Genomic DNA, 12694 nt, shown 5'->3' on the forward strand with positions numbered 1-12694 from the left:
ATCAAAGTTTTGTATCAAAGATATATGAATTGGAAAGGAGGAAGTCAAATTAGCCCTGTTTAATCTATGACATGATTCTGTATATAGGAGAACCAAAGACTCCATTAATAGACTATTGGAACTCATAAGACAGTTTGGTAAAGTTGTAGGGTATAAAATCAACCCAAAATATCAACAGCTTTTTTATACACAAAGACAATGCCATGACTGAAAAAGAACTTGTAAAATAAGTCCCATTTGCAATGGGCAAAAAAAAATTTAAATACCTTGGAATAAATGTAACCACTGAGGTAAAAGTTCTCTATGATGAAAATTACAACAAATACAGAAATAAATAAAAGAAGATATTAAACAATTGAAAACTATTCCATGTTCATGAATTAGAAAGATTAATATTATCAAAATGTTCATACAACTGAAAGCAATTTCAGGTTCAATGCAATCCCAACCAAAATACCAACAATATAGTATCAGACCTAGAAAAAAGGATGCTAAAATTCATATGGAAACACAAAAGATCATGAATACCTAAGGCAATCTTAAGTAACTAAAACAAAGCAAGAAGCATCATGATATCAGGTTTCAAGACATGTTAAAGTGTAGTTATAATAAAAAATGGTACTGGCAAAAAACAAACATGTAGACAACAGGACAGAATAGAGACACAGGAAATCAATCCATGCATCAACAAGGAGCTAAAATCAAACCCCAAAGAATAGATAGTCTCTTCAACAAATGGTGTGGTGAATATTGTATCTCCATGTGCATAATTGTGAAATAAGAACCCTACCTTACACCAACTAAAAATGGATCAAGAATATAAGTCTATGACCTAATACTATTAAATTACTATGAAAGAGAATTGGGGGCAACTCTGTAAGACAATAGCATTGGCAAAGATTACTTGGAAAAGATTCCAGAAGCACAATCAAAGCAAAAATAGTTAAATGTGATTATATTAAGCTAAGAAGTTTCTGCACTGCAAAGAAAACACTCAACAAAGTGAAGATGTAACCAACAGAATAGGAGAAAATATTTGCAAACTATGCAACTGATGAAGGATTTATAGCCAGACTCTATAATGAGCTCAAGAAACTCAGCAACAACAAAACAAGCAATCCAGTTCAGAAATAGGCAAAGGACTTGAACAGGCATTTTTCAAAAGAGGAATTTCAAATGGCCAACAGACACATGAAAAAATGCTCAGCATCACTAGCTACTGGGAAACACAAATCAAAATCACAATGAGGTTTCACCTCAATTCAACTAGAATGGCTCTCATATAGAAAACAACAAACAAGAAATACTTCGGGTGGTGCTGGGGAAGGTACCTTAATTCACTGCTGGTGGGAATGTAAACTAGTATAGCCATTGTGGAAAACACTATAGAGATTCCTCCTAAAGCTGAAAATAGATCTACTTTATGGCCCTGTCATCCTTCTCCTGTGTATTTACCCATAGGAAATGAACTCTGCATAAGAAAGAGTTACATGTAACCCCATGTTTATTGCAGCTCAATTCACAATAACTAAGATATGGAATCAACTCAGATGTCCATCAACTGATGACTGAATAAAGACAATGTGATACACACACACACACACACACACACACAATGGAATACTACCCAGCCATAAAAAAAGAATGAAATCCTGTCTTTTGCAACAAAAGATGTAACTGGAAGCCATTAAAGCCATTATACTTAGTGAAATTAACCAATCCCCAAAATACAAATGCCATATGCTTTCTCTAATCTATGGTAACTAACAGAGCACCTAAAAGGTAATCTATAAGATTGAAATTTATATTTTGGGCTTCAATGATTGTTTACAGCCCTGGTCTCTACTGTTGAGGAACAGTGCTTTTTCTTCTTATGATTTGTAGAATTCTATAGTTAGTGGATGGTTAAACTTATGATTATAAAATAAACTAAAACTATGTCATTATAAAAATTAAAAGAATAGGAAAGGAAGAAGGAGGGAGATTGGGATTGTGGACAGGAGGGAGGGTATGGTGAAAATATCACTATGCTCCTAGATCTTTATATAAGAGATACATGAAATCTACTCACCTTACGTAAATAAACAAAAATAAAGCTTAAGAAAAAAGAACACATATCAGCATTAATGCTGTAGGGATAGATAGAAATACTTAAACAATAATTACCATCATATTTTTATTTATTTTTCGTCTTTAAAACTAAGGATAAATTCAAAGCAAATAAAATTACTTTTAAAGCAAACATTGTGGTTGTGGTTCAGACCAGCAGCTAGGAAGCCACTTGAAATGCATGTATTCCGTATATGAGTGCCTGGGTTAGAATCCTGGCTATTACACTTCTGATCCAGCTTTCTGCTAATACACACCCTGGGGGGCAGCAGGTGATGGTAAAGACCTTGGGTCCCTGGCCTCACTTGGAACCCAGCTGGAGTTCAAGTCTCCTCTCTGCAGGACAGGCCTGACTATTGTGGATTTTGGGGGAAGTGAATCAGCAAATGGAAGACGTGCCTCTGTGTGTGTGTGTGTGTGTGTGTGTGTTTCAATACCTTCTCTCTTTCTGTTGCTCTGCCTTTCAAATACATTTAAAAAAACTTTTTTAAAAAGTACTTTTCAAGCAAGAAAGAAAATATATGCTTGGGACTAGTCTTGTGGCTCAGTAGGTCAAGCTGCTGCCTGCAATGCCATACTCCTACATGGGCTGTTCCTATCCTTGCTGCTCCACTTCTGATCCAGCTCCCTGTTAATGCATCTGGGAAAGCAGCAGAAGATGGCCCAAGGGCTTGGGACCCTGCCACCCACATGGGAGACCCAGAAGAAACGCATGGCTCCTGGCTCCCCATGGCCAAGACCTAGCCTTTGCAGCCATTTGGGGAATATACCAACAGATGGGAGCGCTCGCGCTCTCTCTCTCTGTCTCTCTCTGTCTCTCTCTGTCTCTCTCTGTCTCTATGCCTTTCAAATAGATTACTCTCTAAATTGAAATTCTAAAAACAAAATATGCTATATAAGTGAATCACCTAGAACTCTGTTAATAAAAATAATACATTGCATTGTAGTTTTTAGTCTAACACTTTTAAGTAGAATGCTTCTTTATTGCACTTTTATATGGAAACTTATAAAGATGGAGAATTTATTTAAAATACAAGCTGTAACGTCCCTTCGATAGCTCAGCTGGTAGAGCAGAGAACTATAAAATACAAGCTTTTGCATCATTCATCTCACAATAAGAACATTTGGGGTTAATGGCTGATTTTTTTTTATTTTAGGAAACCTTAAGCTTTACTAAAATAACAAATGAACCTTTCATTTGTCAAATTTGTTTTATAACACATGACAAATATTAGAAAAACATGATGTTTCTACATTCTATTTTGTCTCTGAACTGTTCTTTGTTTGAAAGGATTCAATAATAATAATAAGCCTCTATTAATATTCTTATAATAAGGTCACAATAATTTAAAAAGCATAATAGCCATGCCATTAAAGTTACTGTATTTCCTTTGTTTGGTTTCCCTCTGTCCTTAATGGTTGCTTAATGAATAGATGGAAGAAAGAAAACCTGGGACAAAAGGGTCATAAAATGTTATTAAAAGCATATCCTTGGTATTTTACTTCAATTTATACGTCAATAGATTCTACTGCATTATAGAACTTTGCAAAATCACTTTTTCAACCTTCTATCCTACTCATATGCTTTGTTTGTCATGCAGTAAAAGTTTCTTGAACTGCTGCGATAACAAAATCATTGGAACAGAAATGCTTTGACCTCTGTAATATTAAGAAGATAAAAAATAATTTTGTTAAGATTGTGGTAACAAAGCTGCATGTTTATATTGCTCCCAGAGACAAGATAGGCAGAAAGCTACTTGTCAACCCTTCCTGCATCCTTTAATCCTCAGGACAGGGCATCAGTTAGACTTTCTTCACCAGCTGAGAATACATTTGATTACCAGTCTAACCAGAGAGCAATTATAGGATTTGAAAAATTAGGAGGGGCAGAAAAACTCTGTAGGCCATCAATTTGATGTCATAATTTTTCACAGTGGTTAATGTATCTCTAAAGCTTTGTTCTAAAGAAATTCATAAGATTTAATTCCTATCTTTGAGATTTATATGGATAGTAAATGATATAATAAGTCAAGGAATATAATTATTATCATTATTTGCAGAATGTCATAAAATACTAAGAAGTATTTTTGTCTTATTTCTCAGTTTCCTCTAGGACTCAAAAAATGCATAGATAATACCATTAACAAGAGTGAGAATCAAATCACCAGCACTGCTTTGTTTAGCTTATGACCAGTGCAATATCTAAAGCCGACCCTTCGCTAAGCAGTTGTCTGATAGTTTCTGGGGCATTTTAATGATACCTTTGTATTTGTACTACTTCATGAAAACCTAATGTAAAGTATTATATAGTTTATATAATATATATTGTATATTATAAAGTATTTTATAGATAAAATATTTTATAATACTATATTTTTCTGTAATACCATAAGAATGTTACCATAAGAATACAAATTAGGAATTTATCTTCAGGGTTGACATCCACATCATAATTCTGGTTTTATTTTAACAATAAAAATGTATTAACAATGACCTTTTCAAAGATAAATTTATATTTTCTAAATTATGCAATTATAGCCAGGTTATCAAAATTCCTATTAATACAGAAGGAAGCATTCATATTTAGATTTTACCCTGAGTGGGATGGGTGTTTGTCATAGCTGTCCTGATGCTCTGTGGGAAGCCAGCATCTTATGTTGCAGTACTTGGGTTGAAGTACTGACTCTACTCCTGATTCAGCTTCCTGCAAATGTGCACCCTGGAAGGCAGCAGGTGATGGTTCAAGTAGTTGGATTCCTGCCAACAATGTGGGAGATCTGGATTGTGTTCTGGGATCCTGGCTTCAGATTGTCCCAGCTCAATTGTCACGGACATTGGAGAAGTGAACTAGTAACTGGGCTCTCTCTCTTTCAAACAAGCATTTAGCCTTGCAATTAAACTGTGCATATCCCATGTGGGAGTGCCTGGATTTAATTCTAAGCTCTGGTTTCTGACTTCTCACTAGGGAAGACTCTGTGAAGCAGCAATAATGGCTCAAGTAGTTGTGTTCTTGACACCCATGAAGGAAATCTAGGTTGTGTTTCTGATGCCTGGCTCTTACTCCAAATCAGTCCTAGCCATTGTGGGGTTCAGAGTGAATCAGTGGATGGAAAAGCACACACTATCTCTCTGTCTCTCTCAAATGAACGATAAATAAAATTTTTAAAAATTGTACTCATAATTTTAGGCAGAAATACTTGATAGTTCACCATTGTAAGAGTATCAAGAATATAGATTTCCACTTAGATGGCAGTGGGTAATCTCTTAAATATTAACTGTTAAGCTAAAATTCATCTTTTAAAATGAAATTTTGCATCAAACTAGAAAAAATACATATGTGTATGTTTGTGTGTGTGTATATATATATATTCAGTTATTAGTTATCTGAAAGGCAGAGATACAGACTGAGCATTCTCTTATTCACTCCTCAATTGCTCACAACAGCCAGGGCAAGGCCAAGCTGTTGCCAAGAACTGCCAGGAACTCCATCCAGGTCATGTGGGTACCAGGGACACAAGCACTTGTGTCCATCACCATTTCCTCCCAGGGTGCACATTGGAGGGAAGCTAGTACGGGAAAGGAGCCAGTCTTCAAACCAAGGCACTCAGACATGGATGTAGACACCCCAAATAGCAGTTTAATCTCTATGTCAAATGCCCACCCCGTAACATTTTAAGACACATATTTTTCATTATATATATATATTTTTATATATATATATTCACTTATACACACACACACTACAAACTACAAAATGATATCATTCTCTTCACTATATACTCAATGGTGAAACAGTAGCTACCAGTTTCTCAGTTAATAAATGTACTAAACTATTTACATATTTTGATGTAATTATACAACAAATGTGTGATGGCACATATCATCATCCTCTTTTGGGGATGAGGAAAGTGAGATCCAGAAAGATCAAATAACTTGCCCCTGGGAAGTTAGAAAAAGGAGGCAAGATTCAATTGCACATCACGTTTTACCCCAAGACTCTGCCTCCTGACCACGGTATAGTGTTCCTATGTATGGGAGAAACACCATCAGAGTTTCATCAGAAAGACTTGTGAACATGCTAAAGATTGTCACGTCACAGGAAAAAAGAATCTGAATATATCAATTACTTACCATGGGCTGTGTTTTGAATATTTTTATTCTCTCTAAAATTTATATGGAAACGTAGTGCCCAATAGAGCAGTATACGGAAGTGGGACCTTTAAGAAGTGATTAGGTCACGAGCGCTGCTCCCTTGTCAATGTGGTTAGGGCCCTTACAGAACAGACTTCACACCATGGAGACGCATTTGCCTTCCTCTCCGGAGGTCATAGGCTCAAGGAACCCTCTGGGAAGTGCAGCTCAGGGGCTGAGTGGACCTCCAGCCTGCCAGTGTCTTTGTCTTGGACTACCAGTCTCTGAAACTGTAAGAAATAAATTTCTGTTCTTCATAAATTAGCCAGTCTCAAGTATTTTGTCAGAGCAGTACAAATGGATTAAGAAACTTACCATATTATTACAAAAGAAAAATGTGTGAGGTTTTGTTTAAAGGACACACCTAGTCCTAGAGATGAGATACTGATAATATTTTCCTTCTCCACAGGCTTCTCTCTCAAAAAAAAAAAGCAAAAAAACAAACAAACAAACAAACAAAAGTAAACTCACACTGCATTAGCTTGAATGCTTGAATTTCTCATAAGCATTTGATGTAAAAGTATAAATTTTTGATAGCTAATTTCTATAAAATGAAAAATAATTATTTTTATTTTTATATTTTAGTTGATTTTATAAACATCCCAAGAATTAGAAATAGCATATAGTATTACCTTTGACTCATGGATGGGAAAACAAAGCAAAATTTGTGTGTTGAGTTGTACATCTTGGTCTTCTGATTTTGGGCTCTCAACTCTTCACACATACACATATGGAGGCTCTTTTAGCCACATTGAATTTGATCAGATTCTCTATGAGCTCCATCTTGAGATTTTTAAGAGACAATGCTACGTAACCTACTAAGTAGGCTTTAAACCTCTATCAGTCCCTTTAAAAATATAGAAAGAAGTCTGAATACACATCTTTCATGTTGGTAGAGAGAACAGCTATTGGTAATGGATTGCAAGATTCATTAGAGTTCCTTTCAGAGACTATGGCAAAAAATTTCTGGGAGGATAAACACAAAAAGTGGCTCTCGTGACATTTCAGACTTTGTACCTATTTATGTCTAATAATATTTCATATTAATGTGTGTCGACATTGAGTGTTTTGTTCTGGAACTCAGCAAAATCAAGGTCTCTTCCATTTGTAATTCTATTAAAGAAATGTCAAGAACCATTGTATGTCACTCTTCTAAAATACATTGGTTGTGATTATGACTCAAAAATCCTCTTACAGTCTGAATATTGACATGCAGAAATAATACCTGCGTCTCACTTAGTAACAAGATTGTGGGCAACCACAGGCAGTCGCCCCTTTTGTTTACACTTAAACATATGGATGGAGACATCCCGACATCCCAGCACAGACAATTAGGCTAAGGAGTTTCCAGGAAGAGGCAGGAAGAACAGTATCTCACTGCTAGACTTCTCACAAGAGATGATGTAGATAATCAGCCACACCTGAAACCAGCATTTATTACCTAGGTGTTTTATTATATCCTTGTAATCTATGATTGATAACATTTTGTGATCTGTTAAGTGGAAGAACATTATCGGGAACTCTTTGTAACCCCAAAAGTCTTTTAGATATGTAAATCCTCTGTGTGCCTTCTTGTGTACAACTGGTCATGTTTAAATACTACTGGACTTGTTGAATAAACGAGCCTTGAGCAGGATTCGTCTTGGCTCCATTCTTTGCGTCCTTGTTCCCGCATTCCCACTCTCTGTTTCAGGAAACCCGGTTCATTGTGTGGCAGTCCGGCACACAAGATTGAGAGAGAAATAGACTATATCGCTTAGGTCACAGGACTATATATTGAAGAATGGGAACTGAATCTCAGTTGTGTCTATAACCACCTATAAAGTTTAAACCATTTTCTAATACTTATAGTACTAAAACAAAGCAAATATTATACACTTAGTTGTTAAACTCTATTGCTCAGAGAATAATGAAAAGAAGAAGAGCCTATTCATGTACAGTACAAACATAATTATTGTTTCCAAATAATTTCTATCTGCTGTTGGTTGAATCCTCAGATGTGGAAACTCCAGTTACAGGGCAATGACCTATTTTCTATTATAATATCTATTTTCTTTAACTTGTTTCTCATTGTGTGCTGAGTCTTCCTGAGCAGAGTCATTAGCATACATATTTCTACTGACTTTATAAGGCAATCTAAGCTTTTCTCATCATGCTATCAAAACTCTTCCTGCTTTTTCCAGCTGCTCAACTTCAAGCCATATCCATGCTTTTATTTTTATTTATTATTTATCATCACAACAACAACCCATATCCAGGGATATCTGCTTTGATGGATGTTGAAATAAATTACGACAAACTTAGTGGCTTAGTATAACACAAATTATATGGTTCTGGCAATAGAAATCCAAAATAAAACTGAACTGAGGGGCCGACACTGTGGCGGAACAGGTAAAGCTGCTGCCTGCAGTGCTGGCATTCCATATGGGTGCCAGTTTGAGTCCTGGCTGCTCCACTTCCGATCCAGCTCTCTGCTATGGCTTGGGACAGCAGTAGAAGATGGCCCAAGGACTTGGGTCCCTGCACCCATGTCGGGGACCCAGAAGAAACTCCTGGCTCCTGGCTTAGGATCAGCCCAGCTCTGTCCATTGCAGCCAGCTGGGGAGTGAACCAATGGATGGAAGACCTCTCTCCTTCTCTCTCTCTCTCTCTCTCTCTCTGCCTCTCCTTCTCTCTCTGTGTAACTTTGACTTTCAAATAAATAAATAATCAAAAAAAAAAATACAGTACTGAACCATCCACTGAACTGTGGGCTCCTTTCTAGAGGCTCTAGGAGAGAATGTGTTGCCTGTACCTGAGCAGCTGCCCCAGGCTGCTCGCCTTCTACAGCTTATGGCCTCCTTCTGTTTTCAAAACCATCAGATGTGTCACTTAGATCACGCTCTCTGCCATCACACCTACACCCCCAACTCTGACGCTCCTGCTGGACTCTTGCACTTGTCAGGGTCCTTAGGATTGCACTGAGTGTGACAAAATAACAAAATAGTCCAGAATAATCTAAACCTTCTTAACTTAATATTTGCCACATAGTGTAGCATATTCATAAGATTCATGGATCAAGAACTGGCCATCTATGAGCTGACATCATTCTGCCTACCATAGTGTTCCAAAACTAAGTCTTTCTCCCTTGGCAAAGGAGACTGTTGTTTGGAAATCAATTTCCGGCACACTCAGTTTAAGTGGCCTACTTAACACACCCTTTCACTTTTACAGGGCTGTGTTTTTAGACATTCTACCCAACAGAGGAATGTAGCAGAGAAAAAACCAATTTTCATAACAAAGAAAGCCTTTGACATCTTTTCAATTCACTGGACTGAATTATGAATGAGTCACAGGACATTCATCATACAAATCTAAACGCCATCACTGTAAAATAGAAAAACCAAAACAAATTTAATAGCAATTACTTAGGGAAAAGAACACTGAGAGAATCTTGAGATATAACTATAAAATAAGAAATGAATTCTCAATCAGAAGAATAAACACTAAAACAGAAGAGATTGCATGTATATTAAAAATATTCAGCCTCAGTGGTGGATTCTGCGGCACAGCAGGTTAAGCTGGTACGTGGGGATGTCTGCATCCCACACTGAAGTGCAGGTTCAAATCCTAGCTACACTGCTTCCAGTCCAGATTTCTGTTAATGCACACCCTGAGAGGCAGCAAATGATGACTCAAATACTCGGGTCCCTGCCACCCATGTGGGAGACCTGAATTGAATTCCAAGCACTAGTTTTGATTTGGCCAGACCTGGCATGGCCATTTGGGGAGTGAACTAGTGGATGGAAGATTGGTTCTCTCTCTCTCTCTCTCTCTCTCTCTCACACACACACACACACACACAAACACCCTTCCCAAAAAAATAAAAATAAAGAAATAAAAGCAAATGAGAAAACACAACAGAAAAAAATAATAAAAAGCATAAATTTTTAGATGGGCCTATCCCATTGACTTCCCACTCAATGACTGGTAAGCACATGAAATCATGGAATTTTTAACATTTATAAATGAAAAGATAAGAACAAAAATGGATGAAGAATAAGAATAGTTTAAGAATTCTAATTAGTAAAACAATGTTAGAAAAATTCATTACCTAGCCAACTTAGGAAAACGATATAGGACAGATTAGAGAGTTTTCATGCATGTGCATTATGAACAAGTTTAGTTTTCTTGATCTGTTTTTAAAAAGTTACTTGATTATAAATTCCAGTATTATAAAGTAAGAATAAAAAGGGTACAATTAAAAGACATCATAGAAAATAGCATACCTCATCTATGAGTGCAACAAATAAATTTCCTAGGATGACAGGTATCTGATAATCCAGGAAATAAATTACCTCATTTAGAACAATAATTCAGGAGGCTCCAAGAAGTACTATTTGGTAAGACACTGGATGCCACTGGAGTAGAATCTTCATGACAGGGTGAGCACACTGAGCTCACATACATTCTTGTCAGAGAGATTAAAAATGATCAGGAATTCCAAGGTAAACACATGGTGAAGAAATCAGGAACAAACAGGGAGACTGACAAAGCTGTGTGATTATTACATAGTTGATGAAATTTGGGAAAATCAAAATCATTTTGCCTTAATATTACTACATTTTACATAATTCTGTAAAGATTAATCTTCCAACAATCATAATATTTTAATTTCCATGGCATAGTTGCTATGCTTTAGAATAAATATGAAAGTAATACAGGTATGATTTAACAGATTATAGATTAGATTATAAATTTTGATAATGTAATAGTAAAGGAAGACTCACAGAATTAGGTGTTTAATTTAAGTAAAGAATTGAAGGGAGACAAATTTGCTCATTGGTCTTAGTAGATAAGAGGCACTGCTGGAATCTGATGGACTGTGAAATAGAGATTTATGTTGCAAAGCTTTCCAACAGCAAAACAAATAAGCTAAAATCATTGGAGGACGAGGGAACTGGAACAGAGCTGTGTTGGGCATATTTCTCATTTTCCATAACAGAAAATCAAAAGATACAGTTTAAAGTTGATAAACCATGAAATAGACTTAGACTCACTCAAATTATGCAATGAGTGTTGATGAAATTTGTAAACCTTGGAAAATAGGGCTTTGTGGCAGTGCCATTTATTTTCTGTCCTTGTCTATTTCTCTGGTTGATCACTACAACTGCTTTATTCACATTTCAGATTCATCAAAAGCGTCATCACCGACGTTTCTTGTCCCACAAAATAGGACAGCTCAAATTACATTATTGATCTATCCTCTAGCCTTCTGGAGAACCAAGTCAACATCAACACAATCTTTTTCTAACTTCTCACTTAGCATATTTAACATATTATTTAGTTCCTATATTTCTAGAAATATTTTATGAAAAGAAATAGTTATTCCATCTTTCAAATTGAATCTTTTTCTAGTCTTTCTTAAAAAGATGAAGATTATTATTTTTGAAAGATTGAAAATTTCCCACTGTCTCTGCTCTCATGGACTGTCCAATTCACAGTAAGCAATCTGTATATACTTCGTAAATAGAATTTTCTTTAAACGAATAGATACATGGGTCAGAACATATCCTTCTGAACAAACGGGTTAAAGATTGGAGTCATCAGAACAAGAAAAGAGCTTTGATTTCTCTAAATAATTGCTGAGTAGATACAGCAGACAAGGGTGGGGGAGGGGGACTACCAATGGCATTGATTCCTGAAAAGTAAACCTGCTTATACAATTCTTAAGGTTTAAAGAGAAAATCAAATAGTCGCCTCATATCTAACTCAAATTTTAATCCCTCATGCATAACTTAAAACTGCCAGTACAACTGCCCTAAACTGCTGCACATTCTGCTGTGTTCTCTATCACGAGAGCCCCAGAGGATGGTGCTCCACTAAAGTGCAGATAAAGCTTGGAGCAGGATCATTTGCTAACAGGATTCCTGTTTTCCAATTAGCAGCACTGATGTAAGATTTGCAAGGTGGAAGAGGAGGCTAATCCATGCACTGCAGGGACAGGTCAGGCAGGAGCATGGATAAGAATAGACAGCAGGTTGGAGTCGGCTAATGGCTTCCTAGTGCAACCTTGTCAAAGGGTCGCCATTTCCAAGTCTTTCTCTGTGGTACCATGGGCATCCTCAGTGTGCGTTACCCCAATAGGGTAAGTTTAGTACGTAATTGACAATTTTGAAACAATACATAGAGAGTATACACACAAAGTACAAGCCAAATAATTCATTTCAGAACTACAAAGTGTAGTTTTCAGCATATTTTTAAAAAATGTTAAGTTATTCATTTGGATTCGAATGGAACAGAGAGAGAGAGAAATCTTCCTTCTGCTGTTTCACTTCCAAAATGTGCCCAACAACCAAGTCTCAGCCGGACTGAAGTCAAGAGCCAAGAATTTAATAAATCGGCATGTGAGTGG

The sequence above is a fragment of the Oryctolagus cuniculus genome, chromosome 8 (genome assembly GCF_964237555.1).
Source record: "Oryctolagus cuniculus chromosome 8, mOryCun1.1, whole genome shotgun sequence".
Taxonomy (NCBI): domain Eukaryota; kingdom Metazoa; phylum Chordata; class Mammalia; order Lagomorpha; family Leporidae; genus Oryctolagus; species Oryctolagus cuniculus.